Here is a 26,119-nt window from a genome sequence, read left to right as displayed (position 1 = left end):
ACTAGACAAATCAGCTTTAAATTCTCATCCATAAATCTGAGAGAATAGTACCAGCCTACCAGAGTAAGCAAGGCGCAAATGAGAAAGTGAAATGCAAAAGTGTTTTTTAGTAATAATGACAGGTGCTATGTGTTGAGTGCTTGCTCTGTGCCAGGTGCTATGTTTATGCCTGTGACATAATCATCTTGTTTGGTCCTCACAACTGCTTTGGTGTGAAGATGGAGAATCCAGAGCTTCAAGAGGCTTTATAACATGTCCACAGTACTACACCTTGTAAGAGGCAGAACTGGTTCTTGCACCCAGCTGTATCTCATGCCAAAGTCTACCCTCAAGTCACGGCATCATTGCTTCTTTGCAGGCCTGGACTGGCTTACTTTACCCTGAGTACCTGGCACAGGACCTGGGGTTGGGCAAGGGCTCAGCCAGGATCTGCTCAATGAACATGAAGGGTTGTGATTATTAGATGCAGGTTAGGCTACAAAAATGTCTCTGTCCTTAAGGAAGCAGACTCATTTAAAGCAGTAGGAATAGACTCACAACCCTTGGTGAATGGCTCCAGGCGAACCGTGCCAAATCTGTATTGTAGACTCCAGAAATGGAAGAGGACAGACCCCCTGGCTGAATCCCACAGGTGCCCTGGACCCCTGCCAAACCAGCCCACTTCCACCATCAGCTAGCTACTCAATTGGTGGCTCAGTCCAGGGACCTCCACCCTCAGCCTGCATCACCTTATGCACCTTCTCCCTCACCAGCTGCATTACCAGCCAAACCCTAGTGTCAGGAAGGAGAAAGGTCGCTAGAGGCTTGAATAATAGCTTTGTCAGCAGTGTGCCTTTGTGCAGTTCACACCGAGTCCTCAGTTTTCTCATCTGTAAGATGAAGGTAGTAATCATACCTTAATGAAGATAGTGGTAGTAATCTCTTTGGCATAGGCTTGCCTGGATCACTCTTCCCCTAGATCTGATCAGGGCTGTCTTAGCATTTAGGTCTCAACTCAAATATCACCTCTCCTAAAGAGTAAAGAGGCCACCTTTGTTTACCTCTTTACTGCCTGACTCCTCTTGTAAAAAGCTAAGCTCCCGGAGTGTAGGGGGTTTGTTTCAAGTTTCCTTCATCCCCAGCATCTAGCAGAGTGCTTGGCACATGGGACCCACTCGGCGAATACTTGCTGAATGAGTGAGTGACTCTGTAGCCTACCTAGCACAGTGCCTGAATACATTATGCTCAGTCAGTGTCAGGCATCATTACTACCTACTAGGAAGATGTGGACCACGAAGGCTTTCAGTAGGTGAAACGAATGTGGCAAGGGCAGCCTTGATAGGTAAGAAAGATCCAGACAGAGCTGGAGGGTGGAATGTGTCTAAAGCATTTGGGAGACAGTGAAGAGGCAGACTGGCGGAAGAGGGTCTGGGCTGTCAGTAAAGCTGTCAGGGAGAAGGGAATGGTGACTGATGGTGGAGGCCCCTGGGCACAGGGATGGGGTAGTTGCTGGTAGAGGTGGGCCCAATGGGGAGAAGCCCAACACCAGAGCCATGCAGCCAGGTCTCTAGTTATCGCTGGCAGAGAGAATCCCTTGCCAGCCAGGGCTCAGCGGGGAGAAAAAAGCCAGATGCACCTGCGACCTGTGGATCAGGTAGGCCGCCGTGGTTGTTATTTTGGGGCTCCAGGCCAGGTGCAGATTCAAAGGCTTGATTGAAGCCTTTTGGCAACTCTGGTCTCAGCAGAGTAAACATCATCTGTCTCCTGCCACCTGTGGCAACAATGCCAGGAAGGTACCCTGGGCAGGCCCAAAGGGACCTAGCTTTCTTGCTGCCCTCATGGAGTAAGAAATAGCCCCCAGGAGATGCCACTCCTTCCCTGCCCCACAGCTCCCTTTCCGAAGGGCTAAGGTGGCAATAAGGTACCTCCTGTCCAAGAGGCCCCCATAGTTCCGGCCCATGGAAGGCAGGGGTGGGACATTGGGAGCCGTTGACAGCTGGGCCCAGCTAGGGGGAGGGGTTAGTTTGGGAGCAGGTGCAGATTTCGGGGAGGGCAGGGCCTGAAGGGAAGTAGGGATCTTGGTAAACTGCAAAATTTCCCTCCCCATCCCCCATCCCCAGACACAGCTGGCTTCTCCAGGAACCTGATGACCTAGTTACAATGCTTAGAAATTGTTAGCTTAGCTTGCAGTTCAGGGCTGTGCCAGTCTCTCCTCTCTGAGTCTTCTTGGGTCCAGAAGGTACATTCCCCTGTGGTGCTTCCATGTGCAGGACACACACCACATCACATGTACGGGCTTCTTGTCCGAGAGGAAAGAAGCAGTCATGCTTTTTCCCTTCTTCCCTGGTGTGCCCCACCCCTCCCCAACCCAAGGAAAAGACTCCCCTGCCCCCATCCCCTCCTTCCTTCTGTCTCTCTTGTGGGGGGTTGGTGGTGGCAAATGAAGGTCACAGACTTCTTCCCTGGAGGTTCAGCAGAGAGGGAGAGACTCCTGTTGCCCTAGGGATAGCTTGAGCTTACTTAACCTTTCCCTCTCTGTCTGATGTTCAGACCTGATAAAAGTGGGGGAGGAAGAATCTGTTGGGGGCTCAGGAGGTCCCAGCCCTCCCAGGAAGCAGCTGCTCTTGGTATTCTTGATGTTTGCCTCTCCAGTGCCTCCCTGGGAGAAATTCCATTGCTGTGCAGAGCCAGATACAAAATTTGACAAACCAGTGCTGAATCCTACTTGCTCTATATTTATCCTTGGACAAATTGCTTAATCTGTCTTAGCCTTAGTTTCCTCATCTGTTAAAAGACGAAAATAATGCAGTGCTTTTTTTGAAAGACTCTTTTGATCATAAAAATAAGTGGTAAGATACATGGAACATTTATCATGGAGCCTGGCATATATAATTACTCAGTATGACAGCTACTATTACAGCTGTTATTAGCAGATTGCCTTCACAGGTGATCAGGAAGCTGTGATCACTATCGGAGCTACACTCCAAGAGCAGACTTTTAGGCTGACAGAGTATATGGATATCCTTTGAACCAAGAACTTGGAGATTTTAAGACTCCTGAAGCTGGGGGCTGTAGCTTATAACCTGTCCCCCACCTCCTCCACAAGGGCCCCAAATCATGCTGTACACAGTGGGGGTTTGGCCATTGTTGCTGGCTGGGCATTTGGTAATGGGGCATATTTTCTTCGGCACTTTGCTGAGTGCCTCCAGGAAGGCAGGGATCTCCTCCTCTGCTTTATTCACTATTCTATCCCTAGATCCTGCCGCAGAACCTGGAACATAGAAGACATTCAATCATTATTTGTTGACTGAGTGGAAGACTTAATGAGTTGAATATTTAAAGAATGTAGGAGCATGCCTAGCATATAGTAGGTGCTTGACGTGCATCTGAATGATTAAACAAGGTGCCATGGGAACTCTAGAGTTTTCCAGGATGGCCCCACTCCGTGTTTGCTGTGTGGCTGTAAGCCTGTTGCCTCATCTGCTGAAGAAAGATAACACCCGCCTTGCCTCCCTCATGGGCTATCTGAGAGGCCCAAGGAGATGATAGATGAAAAAGCACTTTGAGAACTATAAATGTTTGGTCTTGTTGCTGCTCCTTGACTGAGGTCAAAGCCCTGTGTCTTTCATTCTTTCATTCATTCTTTCACTCATTAATTCATTCAACCAACTAGCACTTTTTGAGTGGAAGCAATATCCTAGCTCTCTCACTTATCTAGCTTCACGAATTTGGACAGGTTACTTTACTTCTCTAAGCCTGAACATTTATAAAATGGAAATAATAATCATTTCACAGGATTGTTGGGAGAAAGACTAAGCAAGGTGCTCTGAGCTTATTGAAGGTAGAAACTGCATCTCATTCACTGCCATCAGCTACTCTTGTGCCTAGCACTTGGTGGCTGAATGTTTAGTGTCCGAGTTAGTGAACATTCATAATGATGAACGGTGTATGTAAAGTGCCCCAGCGCAGAGCCTCGTATGGAGTAAAAGTTGGGTCCTTTACCAAATGCTGGGTCTTTCCTTTTCCTCTCACTGTGAGGTTTGGTCATTCATTAATTCAGCCATTGGTTGCCTTCTGCAGTCTAATTACTCGGCAAGGCCAGATCTATGAGTAAGACTCAAATGGGAAGTAGAAATGACTATTAACTCCTCACCCCCGGATGTCCTCACCCACCTGTAGGCTCCACAGACTTCTGAGTGGGAGCTCTGACCGGCCAGAATCAGTGCAGCTTAAATATAAAACTGGGAGGCACAGTGGGCCTCACCCCACACTCACCTCTGATTCAAAACAAGAACAACCACCCTCTGTTCTACCCACTCTCCATCTGCTACTCAGCGAGAAAAATTTCCCTTTGCTCATAGCACCCACATTCATATGGAACCCTAGGGGTTACCATATCAAGGAAGTCTCCAGGGAGTCACTCAGAAATGGCCCTGTGGGCAGGGTCCCCTGGGACTGGGTCCAGCAGCAGGTGCAGGCAGGAGGCCCCAGGCTGGTGGCTAAGTGATGAAACAGAGAGATGTGTAGAGCCAGACAAGAAGTCAGCCGAGAGGAAACTGCCTGCCTGTCCATGCAGGTGTCTAGGCACCTGGGAGCAGTTTCTGGGTCTGATTTAGTAGTGGAAGGTAGGGTTCCCAATTAGTAGACCACGCTTCAGTGAGGGAAACCCATAGGACTCCAGAGCAAAACCTGCAGATGGCACCCAGGTCAGTTTCTTTTGAGCCCTTCTCAGACGCCTTAGGGTGAAGAGATGCTTCCTCTAGGCTCCCCAGCACCTACTACTGGAAGATCTCCAGGAGCAATGGAATAATAACCATAGCTCCCTTTACGGGGCCTCTGCTGTGTTTGGGGCACTGTGCTGTGAGCTTCTGAAGAGAATGGGATCATTTCATTATTGGAAGTATGGCCTCTGGAGTGGGACAGAGCTGAGTTTGAATCTGGCTCCATCACATACCAGCCGTTTGATCTTGGGCTCGTTCCTCCCCCTTTCTGAGCCTCAGTTCCCCTATCTCAAAAATGGAGATGGTAATACCTGCCTTGTAGGGTTTTTGCAAGGATGAACTGAGATCATACATGTTGAGCTTGGCACAGATGTTATAGTAATTTTAATAATAGCTAACATTTATAGAGCACTTACCCTTAAGTATTTCATATGTATTAATTCATTGAATTCTCAAAACAGTACCGTTGAGGTAGGCATTCTTACTATAATTCTCATTTTACAGAGGAGAAAAGTAAAGCGTAGGGAAGTTAAGGAATTTGTACAAAGATGCTAGGTTGGTAAGTGGTGTAAAGTTGTGATTTGAACCTTAGTCTGGCTTTAAAGCCCACAGTGTTCTACTTGTGGATAAAGAGGGCCTAGTAAATGTTGCTGCTTTACTCTTATACCCAGCATTGTAGCTGTCTATGGTTTTTGGTCTATCTGCTGACTTCTGAGCTCAGTGAAGGCAAGACACCCATCTTAATCACCTTGTATCCCCAGAGACCAACATAGTACTCATAGTACTCATTAATATTTGCCTAATGGCTGAGAATATTCCCTCTCTTCATTAATCAGTCAGTAGCTCTTTATCGACCATTTCCTGTAGGCTAGATTTGAGCTAAATCCTGGGAGGAATGCAAAGTACAGCTCTGCCTTTGTAAACGGAAGATTGGGTGTGGGGGGGCGGGGGAGAGCATTCCAGAGCACTGTGTCATGGCAGAAACTTCCACACAGGAGGCAGAAACAATACAGGTGGTTTGGGGATGTTTTCCAAGCTGGGATTCCCACCCCTCCCCGATGGGGCCACTCCCTCCATCTCCTGCAGAACAAGGTGACACAGATTCCTAGCTTCTGCCCTGGGTAGAAACTGCTCCTTCTCTTTGCTCTCTCTTTATTGAGGAGGCTGCGTCTTTCTTGCTCTGGCAGCCAGTTTGTGGAAGCCTAGAATAATGACAGGAGGAAAAGTCAGCTATTTGGAGCTAAGAAGGGACCTTTAAAAATCACTTCTGCCCCAACACTGCAGGCAGCGTGGTCTTTTGAAAACCAGTTCAGATCTTGGCACATTCTTGCTTACAACCCTTCACCCAATTGGAATAAAACCCAGTCCTTACCGAGGCCTCTAAGGCCTACATGATCTGGTACTGGCTGCCTCTCCATCCTTTAGCACTCCCCCTTCCCTCTCTGCACTCATGGCTCAGGGGCTCTTGCCATTCTGGTTCCTGGCTCACTCGCCCCTGCCTGAGGGTCCGTGTAGTTGCTGCTCCCTCTGCCTGGAGTGCTCTGCCCCTGGGGTTTGCCTTGCTGGTTCTTTCAGTTGACTCAGCTGACAGGTCACCACCTCCTCTGAGAGGTTCTCTTTGACCTTTGGTCTAAAGTAGCCAAGGTACTTCTAAATCACTCTCTAGTCTTTTACTTTCTTGTATTTTTGTCACAGCAACAACCTCTATCTGAAATTTTCTTTTTGTTTGTTTATTTGGTTTTTGTCACTTTTCTACTAGAATATAAGCCCCATGATTATAAGGACTTTAGATGGCTCATCATTTTATCTCTAATACCTAAAACTGTTCCTTATAGGTAGTAAACATTCAGTGAATGATTTTGGAATGAATGATTGAACAAATGAATAAACCTAAGACATGGTTTTTATTTTACACATGAGAAAACTGAGTCAGCCCAGAGAAGCTAGTAAGAATTGTGAGTGTTCTTTCAACTTACCTTTTGAATGCTAAGTGCCATGTACTATACTTAGTGACTCACATGCATTATTTTTTCACTTATCTTTGTTATAATGAATTGTTAGGGACATCATTTTTGTACACCATTGTAGCATTTAAAAGAGAACTGGACCGGGCTTCCCTGGTGGCGCAGTGGTTGAGAGTCCGCCTGCCGATGCAGGGGACGCTGGCTCGTGCCCTGGTCCGGGAGGATCCCACATGCCGCGGAGCGGCTGGACCCGTGGGCCATGGCCGCTGAGCCTGTGCGTCTGGAGCCTGTGCTCCGCAACGGGAGAGGCCACAGCAGTAAGAGGCCCACGTACAAAAAACAAACAAAAAAAGAAGATGATAAGATGGATAAGCTTAGTTCACAGAAGCAGATAGCATGGAAGTCCCGTTGAACTGAGCAAAGTTTTTTTGTCATTCTTTATGACTGATAAGTAAATTATGCCCAGATTCGTGAAAATGATGGAGTTTTAAAAATCCAGTCACACACATGACCTTGGGATTGTCCCAGACTTCATGTGATAGTCCAGGATTTGTTGGCTCCCTCGCTGCCACATACCTGGGCTCCTGGGCTGAGGCAGCATGATGATCTTCCTCCTCCTTCACCAGAGGGGCCAGTGCAGCAGGGAGGAGCCTGGCCCACTCCCCAACCCTTTCGTGACCAGCCAACTTTGTTTCAAAGAGAGCCTTTTGGGAGCTTCCCTGGTGGCACAGTGGTTAAGAATCCACCTGCCAATGCAGGGGACACAGGTTCGAGCCCTGATCCGGGAAGATCCCACATGCTGCAGAGCAACTAAGCTGGTACACCACAACTACTGAGCCTGTGCTCTAGAGCCCGTGAGCCACAACCACTGAGCCTGCACGCCTAGAGCCTGTGCCCCACAACGAGAGAAGCCACCGCATATGAGAAGCCTGCGCACCGCAACGAAGAGCAGCCCCCGCTCACCGTAACTAGAGAAAGCCCACGTGCAGCAACAAAGACCCAATGCAGCCATAAATAAATAAATAAATAAACTAATTAAAAAAGAGACAGAGCCTTTTTTCCAGATTTATTAATTGAGATATCGCCATTTGAAGACCCAGTTCTATCCTTGAAATACTTCCAGTTAGAAAAGACATAATGCACATGAAAAGAGATCTTGTGAAAGCCAACAATAAATGCTAAATGCCAAATAAGAGCAGCACTTCACAGAAGAGGTGACTTTTGTGCTGGGACTTACCGCAGAGACAGGGAAAAGAGGAGCTGGTGCTCCATGTGAGCTAAGTTGTGCAGACTGGCATGGACTCTAAAGAAGAGACCCACAGGAGTGGCAGTCCATTTTGGAGTGTGTGTGAAAGGATCACTTATTAGGTGATAAAGCCAGAAAGGTCATCTGGAGCCAGATTTGTGAGAGCCTCAAGTGCCAGGGAGAGAGTCCGAGGCCCTCCTCGGCAGTCCTGATATCCCAATATATATATCCCATTGCCAGGTACAGATGCCCATCCTGGCCACCTTCTGGTCCACTGATTGCCAGGTAGCAATGCCAGCATCTGGAATGAGAGCCAGGACCTAGAACTGACAGTGAGCAGAGGAGTAAGTGTGGGGTCTTTGTCAGTTTTGCCTGTGGCTATCCCAGTTGCATTCATTCATTTGTTGATTCAGCAGATGTTTATTGAGCACCACCACATGCCAGGTCCTGTGCTAAGCGCTGGGGGTGCTGTGATGAACAAGACAGTCAAGGACACTGCTTTCACATATGTGAGCTGGGGAGGCAGCTAGCCTGAGAAACAAACAAATAAGATGATTTCGGATAGAGGGTTAAATAATTTAAAGAAAATGAAACTGCGTAATGCGGTATCTAGGGAATCAACTTTATAGGAGGAGATCAAGAAGGCCTCTCTGAGGAGGTGACTTTTGACCCGAGAGTAGATTAAGGAGCAAACCGGCCTGGGAAGATTTGAAGCAAAGATTTTGCAACCAGAAAAGCAAGGCAGATTGAACTTGGCTCATCCAGACTTTGGGCCCACGCAGATACTTCGCTCTGACACTGGTGGGCCCACTTTGGGCCTTGCTTTCCCTTTGTGTTATGGGTCTTTTCACTCCTCCCTCCCAGGGATCCAAAGGGAATAATGGCGACTACCACTTAACTGAGCACCTTTCCCAAATCACGCACTCTACATCCATTTTCTCGTTTATTCTCCCACCCAGCCTGTGTGATGAGTGGGCTATCGGCTCCAGTTTCTTTTCCATGAGGAAATTGAGATTGAGAGAGATGAAGTTCCATGCCCAGGGTCCTGCAGCTTGGACACAGTGGAACCTAGATTCAGACCCACATTGGTCTGGCTCCAAAAGCCAGCCTTCTTTCCAGTGCTCCACCCTCAAATAAGCGAAGCATTGTTAGTTCAGGATGTGCAGAAAGCTGCTGAGCAAAAGGAGAGTTACGGCAGCATCTTGGAATGAGAGTCTTGAAGGACACCTACTGTCCTCTCACCTGATAGGACTCTGTTTGCTCAACTTCAGGAGGATGCTCCCAGAGCCCAGGGTTACTATTGGCCTTTGCCAGAGGCATGTTCGGGCTTAGCCAGCTGAGTGTCCCCCAGTTTCCTGCTTTTACCATCTCAGCTGCTGGTCATGAGGTTTAGGAAGGTGACATCATCTAGCTGAATCAGCTGCTGCTTCTAGACACATTAACGGGAACTGAAAGTCGTTGCCCCTTCCTTCCCACTCTGCAAGTCTCTTCAGAACGAGGCTGGGGTACAGACATTCCACCTGTCTGCAGGGTCTTAGCTGGAACAGTGCTCCCCACTTTTAAAGAACTAGAAGGTGCATTTTCCTGGACAGAGGTGTCCTCAAGGCTTCTCAAGCTAAAAGGAACAGTGGCCTTGAGGGGTAGGATTCACAGGAGGGCCTCCATCCCTCTACACCTTCATTTATCCCTGTGACTTTGACGAGAATTCCTGACCCTTCTGATCTCCTTTGCCCAAGTCCAAGGCTCAGGTCCAGCACTGTAGGATGGGCAAACAAATGTTATTTGTGGACTTTGATCTTAAGGCATGTAGAGTCAGGTCAAGGGGACAAAAAGCTTATATTTTAGAGCAGAGCACCCACCACACTATGATCTATTGGATATCCTCCCTTGACCCAATGACTGAAAAGGAAAAAAATAAGGAAAAGATCCATAAGATGGATCAGGGCCAGGTGACTAGGACAGTAAACAGCTTACTTGCTCTGTGACTTTGCCTCTCTCAGCTTCACTGTTTTCATGTGTAAAATGGAAGTCACCAAGGTATGTGGCTCCTTTGATCACTGGAATATTACACAGCACATGTACAGCATTCAGCAGTACACACAGCACCCAGGGAATACTCAGTGAATGGTAGCCCTGTAGATAGGTTCTCAAAAGAAGGCCATTGAGTAAGGGGAACTGGGCTTTGGAGTCTGGATAGGCTGTGGATGGATGCTGGCTGGAAATAGCCTATTCAGATGAGAAGAGGACAGATTTTGCATGCTGACAGTCTGCTGTGGAGCCTTGATAGGTGACTTTACCTCTTAGAGCCTCCGTTTTCTTCTCTGTAAAACTTGGGTACTGCTAGAACCTGCTTCACAGGACTGTTGAGGGGGTTAGTGAGGTGCTATCTTGATAATGGAAGCTGCTGAGGGAGTCCCCAGCATATTCTGTTGTTGTTTCTCATTTGGCAGGAGAACTAGCCTGGTTAATGGCTGGAAGTGGGGGGACTTCCCTGGTGGTCCAGTGGTTAAGAATCTGCCTTCTAATGAAGGGCACGCGGGTTTGATCCCTGGTCGGGGAACTAAGAATCCCACATGCCGCAGGGCAGCTAAGCCTGCGCATGCCACAATGAAAGATCTCGCATGCCATGCCACAACTAAGACCCAGCGCAGCCAAAATTTTAAAAATTAAAAAAAAAAAAAAGCCAGAAGTGGGATGTGAGAGGGCAGAGCTATTTTTATTTTTTTTAAACATCTTTATTGGAGTATAATTGCTTTACAATGTTGTGTTAGTTTCTGCTGTATGTCCCCATATCCCCTCCCTCTTGCATCTCCCTTCCACCCTCCCTATCCCACCCCTCTAGGTCACAAAGCACCGAGCTGATTCCCCCACCTCACCCCCACCACCCCCGTGCTATGCGGCTGCTTCCCACTAGCTATCTGTTTTACATTTGGTAGTGTATACATGTCATTGCCACTCTCTCAGTTCGTCCCAGCTTACCCTTTCCCCTCCCTGTGTCCTCAAGTACATTATCTACATCTGTGCTTTTATTCCTGTCTTGCCCCTAGGTTCTTTAGAACTTTTCTTTTTTAGATTCCGTATATATGCGTTAGCATACGGTATTTGTTTCTCTCTTTCTGACTTACTTCACTCTGTATGACAGACTCTAGGTCCATCCACCTCACTACAAATAACTCAGTTTCGTTTCTTTATATGGCTGAGTAATATTCCATTGTATATATGTGCCACATCTTCTTTATCCATTCATCTGTTGATGGACACTTAGGTTGCTTCCATGTCCTGGCTACTGTAAATAGGGCTGCAATGAACACTGTGGTACATGACTCTTTTTGAATTATGGTTTTCACAGGGTATATGCCCAGTAGTGGGATTGCTGGGTTGTATGGTAGTTCTATTTTTAGTTTTTTAAGGAACCTCCATACTGTTCTCCATAGTGGCTGAATTAATTTACTTTCCCACCAGCAGTGCAAGAGGGTTCCCTTTTCTCCACATCCTCTCCAGCATTTGTTTTTAGATTTTTTTTTTTTTTTTTTGCGGTACGTGGGCCTCTCACTGTTGTGAGAGGCCTCTCCCATCACAGAACACAGGCTCTGGACACGCAGGCCCAGTGGCCTTGGCTCACGGGCCCAGCAGCTCTGTGACATGTGGGATCCTCCCAGACCAGGGCATGAACCCATGTCCCCTACATCAGCAGGTGGATTCTCAACCACTGCACCACCAGGGAAGCCCCTGTTTTTAGATTTTTTGATGATGGCCATTCTGACCAGTGTGAGGTGATAGATACCTCATTGTAGTTTTGATTTGCATTTCTCTGATGATTAGTGATGTTGAGCATCCTTTCATGTGTTTGTTGGCAATCTGTATATCTTCTTTGGAGAAGTGTCTATTTAGGTCTTCTGCCCAATTTTGGATTAAGTTGTTTGTTTTTTTGATATTGAGCTGCATGAGCTGCTTGTATATTTTGGAGATTAATCCTTTGTCAGTTGCTTTGTTTGCAAATATTTTCTCCCATTCTGAGGGTTGTCTTTTAGTCTTGTTTATGGTTTCCTTTGCTGTGCAAAAGCTTTTAAGTTCATTAAGTCCCATTTGTTTATTTTTGTTTTTATTTCCATTTCTCTAGGAGGTGGGTCAAAAAGGATCTTGCTGTGATTTATGTCATGGAGTGTTCTGCCTATGTTTTCCTCTAAGAGTTTGATAGTGTCTGGCCTTACATTTAGTTCTTTAATCCACTTTGAGTTTATTTTTGTGTACGGTGTTAGGGAGTGTTCTAATTTCATTCTTTTACATGTAGCTGTCCAGTTTTCCCAGCACCACTCATTGAAGAGGCTGTCTTTTCTCCACTGTATATTCTTACCTCCTTTATCAAAGATAAGGTGACCATATGTGTGTGGGTTTATCTCTGGGCTTTCTATCCTGTTCCATTGATCTATATTTCTGTTTTTGTGCCAGTACCATACTGTCTTGATTACTGTAGCTTTGTAGTATAGTCTGAAGTCAGGGCACCTGATTCCTCCAGCTCCGTTTTTCTTTCTCAAGATTGCTTTGGCTGAGGGCAGAACTATTGCTCATTCCCTCTCTCACCTGGACAACTCTACAACCACTTCCGTGCTTCTGCCCTTGCACACCACCACCACTCCCCAATCTGTTAGCCATATATCAACCAGTGATTCTTCTAAAGTAGAGGTCAGATCCTGTCATTCTTCAGTTCAGAACCCTCCAGTGACTCTTCATTCGTGAGAATAAAAACCAACGTGTATACAGTGCAGGGACGGTCTCCTAGAAATAAGTGCCCTAGGCTCATTCCTAGTCAGAAGCAGCCCTTTTCCAGCACCTTTATCCCTGTGTGTGTGTGTGCATGTGTACAGGCACAAGTAGATGACACAGTGGTAATGCTATACACCCAGGACATTTCATAATAGGGAAGGATGTTGACCACTGCTTTGGGGTACCAGAGGTCAACTGGGCTGAGAAAGCTAAGGGCACTCAGGCAGGTCTTCCTCCCTTCTGAATCTGAGTCATTTCCTGAGAGATGTTGGTCATTCATTCATTTGTTCATTAACAAATAGTTTGTTTGTGTGGGTTTTTTTTTTTTTTTGTACACGGGCCTCTCACTGCTGTGGCCTCTCCCGTTGCGGAGCACAGGCTCTGGATGTGCAGGCTCAGCGGCCATGGCTCATGGGCCCAGCCGCTCCGTGGCATGTGGGATCTTCCCAGACCGGGGCACGAACCTGCGTCCCCTGCATCGGCAGGCAGAATCTCAACCACTGTGCCACCAGGGAAGCCCAACAAATAGTTATTGAGTACCTGCCATGTGTTAGACACCGAGCTATAGGTTGGGCATACAGTGTAAACAAACCAGAGTCCCTGTATTCACTATATGAGCAAAGGTGGGAGCCAGAGACCAGTAAGAAGCTGGGCAGGTGATGATGGTGGTTTGTACGAGGGTGGAGATGTGGCCAAAGTGGTGAGCAGTGGTCAGAGCTTAGATATAATTTGAAGATCAGGGCCACTGGATTTGCTAATTATTGAATGAGGGGTATGTAAGAGAAAAAGGAGTCCCGGTTTTTGGCCTGCGCAACAGGAAGGAACTTGCTGCCGTTTAATGAGAAGGGGAAGACGTCACGGCCAGTAGTTTCCTGTGAGGGCTCCTGCATGCAAGTCCTAGTTTGTTCACTCTTTGACTTTTGGGCAAGTGTTTAAGTATATCAAGCCTAGGTCTCCTCGATTGTTAACCTGCTCTCTAGGCCATAGGCAGTCTGGTGCTGTGAAAACTAAATGGGGGTAATTTGTGTGAAGGGCTATATGCCTGGCATATAGTAGATTTCTGATCATTACTATTGTGGAAGACAGGGAAGCCCAAGACCAAGCAGGCATCAGCTCCCACCGCACCTCCACCACCCTCTCAAGGAGGCAGCTCAGACACCATCTGTCCAGCAGAGAAAAGCTGTAGGGAGACAGCTTTTGGGGGGCATTAGATAGATGAGCCCTTCCCAAGAAACCTAATCTCATTCTCAGCAGGTGCTAATCCCAGCAGCCTCCCTTGGTATCTGAGCCCAGCCCACCCAGTTCCTTCCCTGCCTCCACACTGAGTCCCAGACCCTCTTCCCCCTTCTCACCATCTCTAAGCTGCCACCAGCACACTTTCTTACCAGATGGAGGGGCTCCTAAAGGAGGAGGCTGCCATCCATCTGACTGGGCCCAGTCCCTTACATGTGCAGGTCATCAGGGGCTTCAGGTGCCACCTGTCCAGAGGGCCCTGCCCCCACAGGTACCAGTTCCTGGGCGTGGTGCTTGATCCAGGCAGATCTAGGCTGGAGCCAGCTGGAGCCAGAGACTCCCACTGTGCCCCAGCTGCTGCCTGCCCTCCCACCCACAGGCTGAGAAACAGGTTTAACTCTTTGGACACCACACATGTAGCCAGAGTTAGTGGTTGCAGTTCTGGCTCCAAGTATGCACTGTTCCAGTATACCTTTTTTTTTAGAAATTTATCATAAATACAACAGAGAATATCTTAGGTGTATGTAAAGTTTCAAGAATAGGAAAATGATCACCTGTAAACTCATAACCCAGTTTATGAATACCTTAGAGCCCCCTGTGTGTCCCCTCCAATTACAGCCACACCCTACCCATTCTCCTGAGATTTGTGTCTGTCATTCCCTTGCCTTTAAAAAAAAGTTTTAGTGTGTGTGTGTGTGTGCTTCTGCATGCTTTTAAATTCATTTAAATATCATACTGTGTGTATTCATCTGCAGTTTTCTTTTTTCATTGAACATGTGAGATCCCTCGATGTTATGTGTATAGTTGTAGTTCACTCATTTCATAGCCCTTTGTATGATTATGTCTCAAATTATGTATCCATTCTACTGTCAGTGATTATTTGGGTTGTTCCCTTGTTTTTGCTATTTCAAACAATGTGGTTTTGAACATTCTGTGTGTGTCTCCCTCACATGCACACGTTCAAGAGTGTCTCCTGGGCAGTGGTTCCGAGACTTCAGCTGCTTATCAGAATCACCTGGAGGGCTTGTTAAACCACAGATTGCTGGGCTCCACCACCACCACAGTGTTTGATTCTGTATGTCTGGGGTTGGAGCCCTGAGAATTTTCATTTCTAACAAGTTCCCAGGTGATACCGCTACTGTGCCAGGAACCACACGGTGGGAAACATTGCTGTAGGGTATATACTCAGTGGAATTGCTTGATGGGAGGTAATGCCCAAATGTTTCCCTATGTGTTTGTAAGAATTTATGCTGGAAACAGCAGCATATGAATTTCCATTCCTTTACATCTTAATTCTTGATATGGTCAGACTTTAAAATTTTTATATAGCTGGTGGGTGTGAGATGGTATCTTGGGGTTTTAATTTGCATTTCTCAATGGTGTTGAGAATCTTTCCTTACATCTATTGACCATGTTTCTTCTTTTGTAAAATACCTGTAGAAGTCTTTCCTCTGTTTTCTTTTCATATGCCTTTTTCTTATGGACTTGTAGAAATTCTTTATATATTCTGAATACTAATCTTTTTTATATGTAAATTTATTTATTTATTTTTGGCTGTGTTGGTCTCGTTGCTGCATGTGGGCTTTCTCTAGTTGCGGCGAGCAGCGGCTACACATTGTTGTGGTGTGTGGACATCTCATTGTGGTGGCTTCTCTTGTTGCAGAGCATGGGCTCTAGGTGCGCGGGCTTCAGTAGTTGTGGCGCATGGGCTCAGTAGTTGTGGCTCATGGGCTCTAGAGTGCAGGCTCAGTAGTTGTAGCTTAGTTGCTCAGCGACATGTGGGATCTTCCCGGACCAGGGATCGAACCCGTATCCCCTGCATTGGCAGGCGGATTCTTAACCACTGCGCCACCAGGGAAGTCCATATTCTGAATATTAATCTTTTGTCTGCATGTGTTACGAATATAGGCTCACAGTTTGCCTTTTCACTTTATATATGATGTCTTCTGATGACTAGAATTTCTTAATTTTAATGTAATCTTTTCTTCTATGATTTACACCCTTTATGTTACGTTGAAGAAATACTTCCTTAATCTGTAGTCCTAAAGACATTTGTCTATATTTTCTTCTAAAAGTTTTAAAGTTTTGCCTCTCATGTTTAAGTTCTTAATAGATCTGGAATTGACTCTCGTGTCATCTGAGTATTTTTGTTGGTGGAATACCTTTATTTCATTAAGTTTTAAACATCTACAGATCTGAATTATTATTTATAACTTGAGTTGTACCTAGAGCTTATTATATACACTGCATTAATATTTCATATTGAACAAAGGTGCCCTCTTTGGGAAAGAGTTTTGATCACATTTAAAACCCTTCCAAGACTTTTGTTGGGTTTTTCAAATTTAGATATGATAATGGTATTGTGATTATGGATTTTTTTTTCTCTTTTAGAAATACATGCTAAACTGTCTAGAATTTGCTTCAGAATAATACAGAGGTGAGGGAGAGTTGAAACACATGAAATCAGATTGATACTGAGTTGATAATTGTTGAAGCTGAGTGACGGTGGTTCATTTTATCATTCTGTCTACCTTTGTACATGTTTAAATATTCTCATAATAAAAAGTTAAAAATATCCAAGGACTATTTCCAAGGTTACTTATGAGGTAAGGCATCTTTTCTTATATTTTATTAGCCAGGTATATATCTTACAGAGCCAGCTGGGTCTCCATCTACTTCCAGGAGTCCCTGATAGAGTGTTTTTAGCATGCAGGCAGATTGTTAAGGAAAACAGGAGGAGAATGATTAGTAGGGGCCTTAGGGGAAGAAAGTTGGGGCTTCCCTGGTGGCACAGTGGTTTAGAATCCGCCTGCCAATACAGGGGACACGGGTTCGAGCCCTGGTCCGGGAAGATCCCACACGCCGCAGAGCAACTAAGCCACCCACGTGCCACAATTACTGAGCCCATGTGCCACAACTACTGAAGCCCGCGCGCCTAGAGCCTGTGCTCCGCAACGAGAAGCCCGTGCGCTGCAACGAAGAGTAGCCCCCGTTCACTCACTGCACAGCAACAAACACCCAACACAGCCAAAAATAAATAAATAAAAAATTTAAAAAAGAAGACCCAACGCCTTCTTTAAAAAAAAAAAAAAAAAAAGGCTTCCCTGGTGGCGCAGTGGTTGAGAATCTGCCTGCCAGTGCAGGGGACACGGGTTCAAGCCCTGGTGTGGGAAGATCCCACATGCCACAGAGCAACTAGGGCCGTGAGCCACAACTACTGAGCCTGTGCGTTTGGAGCCTGTGCTCCGCAGCAAGAGAGGCCGTGACAGTGAGAGGCCTGTGCACCGCGATGAAGAGTGGCCCCCGCTCGCCACAACTAGAGAAAGCCCTCGCACAGAAACAAAGACCCAACATGGCCAAAAAAACAAATTAATTAATTAATTAATTAATTAATTTTTTTAAGAAAAGGAAATAGCTTTCCACAAAATTCAAATTTGAAAAAAGAAGAAAGAAAGAAAGGTGGGAAGAGGGGGCTCCCTCCAGGACTAGGTTCCCTCCTTTCCCTTTTTTCCTCTGAGACTATCAGGGATAATTTTTACTTTAATCAGAACCTTCTTTCCCTGTTATTCTACCTGGACAGACTTAACCCAGAGGATAGAGGGACCTAATCATGGATCCTGGTCCTCTCCTTGGGCCAAAGGATAGATATCACCAACGTGGGCTGGTAGCAGCAGTGCCAGTTTACAGGAGCATCTATCCTCCCCGCACCCTTTCCACTGGGCAGGGTTTGATTTCAGCACATTTATTGAGTGCTTTCCATTGTCAGGCTCTGGATACAAAGATAACACTTTCATGTATCAAGTGAAATTGTTACTGTGTGCCAGACACAAGCACGTTATCTGGTAATACAGCTATCCAAGGAGGAAAGTTTTTAGATTAGAGAAAATTGAAGCTCAGGAAGGTTAAATAGTGTGCTGTGGTCACTCACCCAAGCTAGTAAGTTGCGGAGCTGGGATTTAAACCCAGGTTTGAATCCTCTAACACCTGTGCTCTGTGCTCTTAAAGAATACCCTGGCTGCCTCTTGAAAGGAGTAACACATGGTCTTAGAGTCTAACACAGATGAGGAATCAGACTCACAGTAACTGGCCAAAAGAACACATAGCCAGGAAGCTGTGGAGTCCCCAGGGGGGACCCACATATGTCTGATCTGAGGCCTCTGGTCTGTACTGAGCTGCCTCCCTTTCTTCTATAGAAAGAGTTTCCAAATCTAATCAGGATTCTGTCAAGAGAACTTTCTCCATCCAGAGCTCCAGTTGCTTTAGAGAGCCATAAGTCGTACTGGTTCTTGGTGTGCAATCTATTGGCCGTCAGAGGGGCCCATAGACATAACCCCATTTATTGAGTACCTGTTATGTGCAAGGTGCTATAAGGTGCACTATGTCGTATTTTTAACCCTCACAGTAATCCTGCTTGGGAAACATATTATTGTCCCCATTGTCCAGATTAGTGAACTGAGAGTAAGACAGGTCAAATGCTAATAAGGACAGAATCCAAATGCAATCTGTTAGACACACTCACTCACTCCCTCTGGTGTCCATTGATTTCCCTTGGCTCTCTCTGCCTCTTCCACTTTTCTATATTGCTTGGTGCCCTCTCCAGATGGTGGATCTGGCTTCTCCACCTCACACTGACTGCTTTAGAGGAGAGGGCCTAGAGCTTCCATTTACCTCATACTCCCCACCCCTGTCCCCACTATTCAGCACAGGGTAGCAAAGAGTGTGCTCAGTGCGATGCCCGAGGATTGGTTGGTGATCATTGGCGATGGCCCCCACTGATATTGCCTCAGAAAGAACCCATCTCCCAATGGTATAACAGGTGCTCTTTGCACACCTATCATGTGCTCACTGCTCCCATGGGAGAGAAGAGATGTATAAAGTACGCACCTAGCTCTCAACAGCTTAGGTCATGAGACTGCAAGTACCAAAGTCAATGGAAACGACTACAGGATTAGAAGAGTTCAGAGGAGGGAGGAAGCGTAACATAATTAGAATCGTAGCAAACATTTATTGAGCACTATGGGGTAGTAGGTCTTATGCCCATGTTATAAACAAGGACACTGAGACTCAGAGTTTAAGTGATCAGCCCAGAGTGCACCGCAAATAAGTGTCAGATTTAGGACTCTGAGCCCCTCCACGGCCTCTCAGGGAGAGCACTGTGGGCTCTATGCTGGGTGGCCTGGAGACATTGACTAAGGTTTGTCCAGTGCTGCTCTGTGTTCATATTTTATCTCATTGAGCCTCTGTTTATGCCAGGAGGTGTAGAGGAGGTCTTCCTCTTAACGATGGAAGCTACTGAGGTCTTCTGACTCCAAATCCCAAGTCTTTTCCACCATCCGTGCCACCTCCACATTTCTGTAGTGGGAGAACACAGGCTCTGCAATCAAACGGAAGGGGGTTAGCAGGGGGTTCTAACCCCCTTCCTCCATTTTGTGTCTCTAGGATCTTAAGATTTGCAGGTTGAGGCAATTGCAGGTGAAGAACATGCCCTTTGAGAGGCAGGCATACTCTAAGGGGTGAATGACATAACGGAGGCATAATAATGCCAAAATTCCTATAGTGCTTTTTTCAACGAACTTACTTTCAAGTCTTTGGTTTACATATGAAGAAAGTGATGTGCCCCCAGAGGTAAAGTGACTTGCCTGAGACCACACAGTGAGTTCATAAACAGCAACACTGGGGTTAGAACTCAGGTCTCTTGTTACCTAAGGGAGTTTACTTTTTCCCTATACAATACTTCTCCCCCACAGGTGTACGGGGGTGCTGGAGGAAGGCCTAGGGGTGGGATCATAGCACTTTGGAGCTGGAGAGAGAGCCTTAGAGATCCTCTGGTCCATCCTCCACACTTGACAGATGAGAAGAGTGAGGCCAGGGTGATTTTAACTGACATGTCCAGAGACAGACATGTCTCTGTCACCACAGAGCAGTAGTAAACCCAGCGTCCTGACACTAAGGTCTCAGGTCCTTTTCATACTACCTTGCAAAACTGGATTCCAAATTGCTTTTTTTCTCTGCAAATCTAAACCTCACTCCAAATGCCAACAGTTTACAATTAGAACAGCTGTTTAGTTTGGGGAGTTTTTTCCCAAATAGAATCTCATTCTCATTTTCTCTCTCTCTCAATTCTTACTAAGGATGATATACTAGAAGGGGGAGCAGGGGGAAGTTCAGTGGAAGACCTTGGTAGAAAAAAGGTAAAACTTGGATAGATTCTCTGAAATCTAGGGAGGTCCTCAAAGCCAGGAAATAATTTAGAGGCCAGCCCCCAGCCTATCCCAGCCAGCTCACCACTGGTCCCACCCAACTCACAATAGGCCTTCAGAAGACCCAGCCTTCCCTTGGCAGCTGCATCTGGTGAACACCAACGGAAATCCCTGGTATTTTTCTTTGCATGCGACCAACCGTGGAGATGTAGGTCAGGCATTGCTGGCCTGGCAGTTACAACAGCTCTATCTCTACCTCCTGCACCTGCAGCCATGTTTGCTGAGCCCTGTGGGGATGGGAAAAGGATGTTCCCCTCCAAACAGGGATCAAATCCTCAAGGGCCTATGTAAGTGGAGCTGGCTGGGACTTAGGAGGGTGCTGGAAGAGACCATCTGGAATGTGGGGACTAGGAGGGTGTCTCTGTCTCTTTCCCCCTTAATGTCTAATGCCTGCTGTGGTGAGTAGTAGCAAGGTTGGTGGTCCTCTGCTCAGCACCGCTTAGCATCATCATCACTGATGGAGGAGACTGGGAAGGTCTCAGGTTCACCCTGGGCTCAGCTGGGCCCCTAGGCCTGCACCTGAACCCCCATGCCTGTCTGGTGTTTACGGGATTGAAGCTGCCACCCTTTGGGACCTAGCCTGTTTTCATTTCTGCTCCCAGCTGTCCGGTCTCCGCAGACCTCCCCTACAGGTTTATGCATGCCCGTCCCCCACGATGCAGCCCCACGAGGCTCCTCCTGCCTGGCATACTCCTCTTTGGCCTTTGTTCTCTTCAACAGAGCTGCCAGTTCTGTGCCTGGCCAAGGGGAGAGCTTTCTTGTCCCCTCAGATAGGCTCTGTTGGTCCATCCTAGCTGTACCCGTCCCAATATTCAGTCTCTCTGCCTGCACTCTGGGGGGCGGGACTGTGGTTCCAAGACAGGGAAGGGGCACCTGTGTGGCTGCTCTGGACGGGCCTCTAATGGGCAGGCTGATTTTGTCCTGAGCTTTCTCCTGCCCTAGACTTCATGTATCTCCTTTGTAAAGATGTGGGACCAAGATCAGTACCTGTACCATTGATCTTTAAGGTAACTTATAGTTGATATGCAGATAAACATTTAAGATTTTTTTTAACATCTTTATTTGAGTATAACTGTTTTACAATAGTGTGTTAGTTTCTAAGATTTTTAATAGTGTTTTTATTTTATGTTGATTTCCATCTGTGGCAAATGACACTGGTTTTCTATTTATAGTAGTATTCTTAATAATATAAATTGCCTTTTCATTCCATTTATTCATTTAGCAAATACTTACTGAGTGTCTGCTCTGTGCCAAGCACCGTTCTAGCTACTGGGGATATCTGCCTTCATGGAGTTTACATTCTAAAAAGACAGGGAATGTTGGTGGGGGTAGAGGGTGGCTAGGTATCTTTTGGTATTTGTTTATTTTAATAAAGAGTGATTGGGAAAGGCTTCTCTGAGGAGGAGCCATGTGAGGAGAGATCTGCATGACCTGAAGGAGTAAACCATGTAACAATCTGTGGTAAGGACATTCTAGACAGAGGGTACAGGTACAGAGACCCCAAGGTGAGAAGGGTGTTCTTGGCATGTTTGAGGAAGAGCAGAGGAGACCAGGGTGGCTAGAACAGAGTGGTAGAAGACTGTGGCTCTTTCTCTGGGGGAGATGGGAAGGCGGTGGAGTGTTTTGACCAGACACGCTCAGGTCCAACTGCTTTTATTTATTTATTTTTATTTATTTACTTTAAAATTATTTATTATTTATTTTTGGCTGCATTGGGTCTTTGTTGCTGCGTGCGGATTTTCTCTAGTTGCAGTGAGCGGGGGCTACTCTTCGTTGCGGTGCGTGGGCTTCTCATTGCGGTGGCTTCTCTTGTTGTGGAGCATGGGCTCTAGGCACGTGGGCTTCAGTAGTTGTGGTACATGGGCTCAGTAGTTGTGCTTGCGGGCTCTAGAGCACAGGCTCAGTAGTTGTGGTGCACGGACTTAGTTGCTCTGCGGCCTGTGGGATCTTCCCGGACCAGGGCTTGATCCCGTGTCCCCTGCATTGGCTTGTGGATTCTTAACCACTGTGCCGCCAGGGAAGCCCTAATTTTTTTTTAATTTTTATTTTTTGGCCACGCTGTGTGGCATGCAGGATCCTAGTTCCCCAACCAGGGATTGAACCTGTGCCCCCTGCACTGGGAGCGTGGAGTCTTAACCATTGGACCACCAGCGGAAGCCCCTGACTGCTTTTAGAAGGACCCTTCTGGCTGCTGTGTGAGGCACCAGAGAGGGAAGTAAGAAGCTGGGAGATCAGTAAGGACGTTGTTATAACAATACAGACAGAAGATGATGTTGGCTTGGACAGTAGGGGTGGTGAGAAGTGGTGGGATTTTGGATAAATTCTGAGTATGTATCCAGAGGAATTTGCTGACAGATCAGAGCTAGAGAGGACTTAAGGATCTTGACTCCAAGGTGTTCCAGGCTTCAGTACCTGGACGGATGAAGCTGCTACCGTTCAGTAAAAGGGGGAAAGATGCAGAAAGAACAAGTTGGGGGATGAGTTAAGAATTTTCAATACATTTAAGTGTTTAAAAAGTGAGTCAATTGATAGAAAAATGTTAATAATAATCATGACACATGGATAAGGCCAAAACAGTGACGGCTAAAATTGTGGATAGAGTGGGCCAGATGTGTCTGTGCTTCCTTCCAGTTCTAAAATTCTGCTTTGGTGATTTCAGACCTCTAAATCTCCCATTCATGAAGAATGGGAACTTGACACTCAGCCTAAAATGTAATGGATGCAGAAGGAATGCCAGGAGAGGAATCCCTTAGGCTAGGCTTACCTGTTGTTAACTTGGAAGGACTTGGAAAGTTCTTGCATACATCCTGGCCTCCTAGCATTGCCTCATTCACTCACTCACTGAGCACTTTCTGCCTAGCAGGCCCTGGACACACACAGCACAGCTATAATGCCCCTTCCCTCACCCACCCCTACCCTGGGCATGGCTACTCCATCATCCTGTACATTCCTGGAGGTCAGGTGAGCAAATGGCTTTGATAGCAGAAATGGTTTTGTCTCTTTCTTCATGGCACAGGGTTCCCATAGTTATCAAGCTGGAAAAAAAATCCCCTGCCTTTTGTAGATGAGAAACAAGGCCAAAGAAGAAAGCAACTCCCATAGTCCACATCCAGTCCATTAGCAAATCCTTTCAGCTCTACTTTTTTAAAAAAAATATTTATTTATTTAATTTTGGCTACGTTGGGTCTTCGTTGCTGCACGCAGGCTTTCTTTAGTTGTGGTGAGCGGGGGCTACTCTTCGTTGTGGTACGCAGACTTCTCATTGCAGTGGCTTCTCTTGTTGCAGAGCATGGGCTCTAGGCGTGCAGGCTTTAGTAGTTGTGGCGCAAGGGCTCTAGAGTGCAGGCTCAGTAGTTGTGGCGCACGGGCTTAGTTGCTCCGCGGCATGTGGGATCTTCCCGGACCAGGGCTCGAACCTGTGTCCCCTGGATTGACAGGTGGGTTCTTAACCCACTGCACCACCAGGGAAGTCCTCAGCTCTGCTTTTAAAGATAAATTCTGAATCTGACTGCTTCTCTCGAGCTTCCCTGGCACCATCCTGGTTAAGCCACCCTCATATTTTTCCCAGATGATTGAATCAGCTCCTCACCAGACCTCTTGCTTCCACCCTTACCCCTGGAGATCTCCACCCAGCAACCAGAGGGAGTCTGTTAAAATCAAAGTCAGATCATGTCCCTCCCCTGTTCAGAACCCTGCCGTGTTCCCATGTCACTCGAAGGACAGGCTCAAGTCTTTAAATGGCATTACAGGCCCTGCACAATCTGGCCCTTGACTACTGCCAGACCCCACCCTATCCTTCTCCCCTCATTCACTCAGCTTCAGCCACACTGACGTCTTTCCTGTTCCTGGAGCACCCCAGGTGTGTTCCTGCCTCAGGGCCTGGCACTTGCTCTTCCCTCTGTCTTTCCTCAGATCCTTGCAGTGCAGTTCCTCATTTCGTTCAGGGCTCTGATCAGATGTCACCTCCTAAAGAACCTTTCCCTGACCAGGGTTTTAATTCTACCCTCTTCCATGTTTCTCGCTAACCCCTTTCTCTCATTTAGTTTTCTCTTTAGCACTTATCACCGTCTGACATTTGTTTGTTGCCTGTCTCTTCCATTAAATGATAAACTTATGCAGGTAGGAATTTTCTTCTAATTTAGTCACTGCTTTATCCCCAGCACTTAACGTGGTGCCTGGCATTTAGTGAGCTCTTAATAAAGATTTATGGAATGAATGAGTGTCCAGAGCTAAGCGGGGAATCCTCCTACAACCCCACATGACCCCACCACAAAGGGGTCATGGTCTATCTTTAAAAACTCAGCTAACAACTCCACCAAAGCTTTTTGGCATGGCTTTTGTTTCCAAGATAATGACCAGGTGGAGGGAGGGACTCTGCAAGGACTGGCCTTGCAGGGGCTGAGCTGGGGGGCAGTGGGGAAGCACAGAGCTGCCATCCGCATACCTCTGTCCTTCCCATCCCCAAGGCACCCGGGGGGAACCAAGAGGCATGCCTCTGCCCTGTCCGCAAAGTCATCTCTGATGCAAGGCCCAAGATCCTCAGTAAGTAGTGGGCAGTGGGTGGGTGAAAGGGGAAGGAAGGAAGAGCTTAGTCACATCCTTCTGCATCTGTCCTATTGCGCTGGCAGATTTAATGAGCTGTGGAGTCAGACACCCTCACTTGGTAACCAGAGATCTCAGGCAAAGTCTCCTCACCTCTCTGAGCCTTAGTTTCCTCGTTGGTAAAATGGGGACAACGCCTACTTGGAAGATTTTGAGAATTCAAGCAGAGGCTGAGTCAGTATGAGCTGTTTTGGGGTTTTTTTGTTGTTTTGGGGGGATTGTTTGATTGTAGCTATAAATAATGAGAATACAACATGAGAAGCACAAATGGGGCCATTCATTTTTAGCTATAAAAAAATAATAGCTAACATTTATTGAGCACTTTCCATGGACTGTTTAATTCTTGCTGCTAAGCCTGTGATGTAAGGACAGTGTTCTCACTTTGTAGACAGGCCCCTGGGCTTGGAAAGGTAACCAGGTCCCACGAGTAGGCAGTCACAGAGCTGGGGTTGGAACCCGCACTTTTGTGCTCCAGGGGTCAAGAGGCCTTGCGGGGGAGTCCCTTCACCTCGTCACGTCTCAGTTTTCCATCTGTTTAGGGTGGGGGTTGAACTAGACATCTCTGTGAACCACAGGTCATGCCACATCAGGTGGGACAGTGAGTTGCTTCTGGACTTGCCTGCTGATGGTGGTGGTGACCTTCTGCAGTTTGTTGGTGCTGTGGGTACTGACCGTGAACAGCAAACCTCCAGGTGGCCCCTCCTCAGCGTCATGGCTACAAGAGTACTTCAGCTCTCCTGGCACCATCTCAGGCATCTTGCTATTCTGTACCTTGAGGGGGCTGGTGGACTGGGGTGAAGATGAAACGGGGAGACTAGAAGGAACCAGAATGAAAGAAATGCACCCTGAGGGAGCCTTCAGCTCTGAGGTTTTGGTTACAAGGGTGTGTGTGTGACCATTCGTATTATGTGGTGGGGGCTGCAGGGATTTGCTCCCTCCCCAAATCCTCCAGAGCCGTTGCCTTCTGCTGTGGAATTCCAAACATTTCCCATCAGATAAAGGTGGCTGAAAATACCCGGGACTTGTCTGGACTAGTTGGAGGCGGTGCTGGGGTGAGGAGGTTGAGGCCACTGGGGCACAGCCCGGCAAGATCTGGCCCCCTGAGGAGCTGGCCCTGGTCACAGACATGCCCATTGCCCTTTTCCCCTGGAATCTGCAGGTTTGAGGGCAAGGCTCAGCAGGTTTTAAAGTGGAGGCAACAAGTTCTTCTACTCCATAATGTTGCCTCTCACCTTCCGCACTAAATTATTGGATCTTTTGGATACCCCTGAGAGAGAGCACAGGTAGTCACTTATTTGCCCGTGTGTGAATTATTTTCATCCTTCTCATGCTGCAGCACTGGTAAGAGTC

The 26,119-nt window shown here is 47.0% G+C and overlaps 1 protein-coding gene across 8 annotated transcripts in view; it reads left to right on the top strand.

Moving 5' to 3' along the window:
- Positions 1-26,119, top strand: part of BCL2L1 (BCL2 like 1) — a 51,128-nt gene that overhangs the window by 12,225 nt on the left and 12,784 nt on the right. The gene's annotated exons all lie outside the window — the stretch shown is intronic.

Source organism: Kogia breviceps, chromosome 14 (assembly GCF_026419965.1).
Source record: "Kogia breviceps isolate mKogBre1 chromosome 14, mKogBre1 haplotype 1, whole genome shotgun sequence".
In the NCBI taxonomy this organism is placed as follows: domain Eukaryota; kingdom Metazoa; phylum Chordata; class Mammalia; order Artiodactyla; family Physeteridae; genus Kogia; species Kogia breviceps.
This window is presented reverse-complemented; position numbering and strand designations above follow the sequence as displayed.